This window comes from Sinocyclocheilus grahami, unplaced genomic scaffold (genome assembly GCF_001515645.1).
Source record: "Sinocyclocheilus grahami isolate Dianchi unplaced genomic scaffold, SAMN03320097.WGS_v1.1 scaffold122.1, whole genome shotgun sequence".
NCBI lineage: Eukaryota > Metazoa > Chordata > Actinopteri > Cypriniformes > Cyprinidae > Sinocyclocheilus > Sinocyclocheilus grahami.
Window position 1 is genome coordinate 322,856 of NW_015505301.1, and position 1,153 is coordinate 324,008.

Consider the following 1,153-nt stretch of genomic DNA (forward strand, 5'->3'; position numbering starts at 1 on the left):
TTTTTTTTCTCATTTTGTCTCTCATAGTTGAGGTATACCTATGATGAAAATTACAGGCCTCTCTCATCTTTTTAAGTGGGAGAACTTGCACAATTGGTGGCTGACTAAATACTTTTTTTCCCCACTGTATATATTTATATATATATTCTCTTATGGATTACTACTACAAAATAAACAAAAATATTATAAATTGCTTTAAATAAGTAATAATCTTTAAAATAAAAACCTTATTATTATTATATTAAAAAGCAAGACAAAAATTTAAAGAGGTAATTGGTGTCAGAGCACAGTAGTTAGTGCATGTGCTTGCAACCCTGCTCATAGGGATTCAGGTTTGAATCTGGAACATCATTATTTTTGCTGCTGAATCTAAGGTTTCTGGGAAACCTTAATGTACTACTACTACTAATAATAATAATAAATCATGTATTATTATTATTATGGACACTTGTCAATTATTGCATGTTTAAAATTATTCATAATTATAATTTTATTAGTTCTTTACTATCCTTATTATAAATAGCAACAACAATAATAATAATAATGAAAATGGTCAATCACTGCACTTTAAATAATTGATCATTATTATAAATGTATTTATTTTTATTATTAATGATAAAGAATATAGATTCTTCTTATTCTTCTTCTTATGGAAAATAGTCAATTGTTGCATGTTTAAAATAATTAAAAATTATTATAATTTTATCTATTCTTATTCTTTATTTCTTCTTATTTTAAATACTACTACTACTACTACTACTACTAATAATAATAATAATAATAACAATAAGGAAAACATTCAATTACTGCATGTTTAAATAATTGATAATTATTATAAATGCATTTATTCTTAAATAATATAGATTCTTAAAAATACTCCTACTCGGCTGCTGAATCTTTCAATATGAACTCTAGTATCTATGGATTCTTCTTTGCTTCCTTCAGCATTGTTGAAGAGCATCCTCCACTGTAAATGATCTAACCACATGATGCGGTATCAAGGACCATCGTCATGACAACAGCCATCACTTGTTGTTTGGTCTCAGATCTGTTAGGATTCTACAGAAGAACCGAGCAAATAAATGGCCCTCACTAAAACCATTCTCTCCTCAATCTGTTCAGCGCACATAATGACCATCACACTCACGGAAAA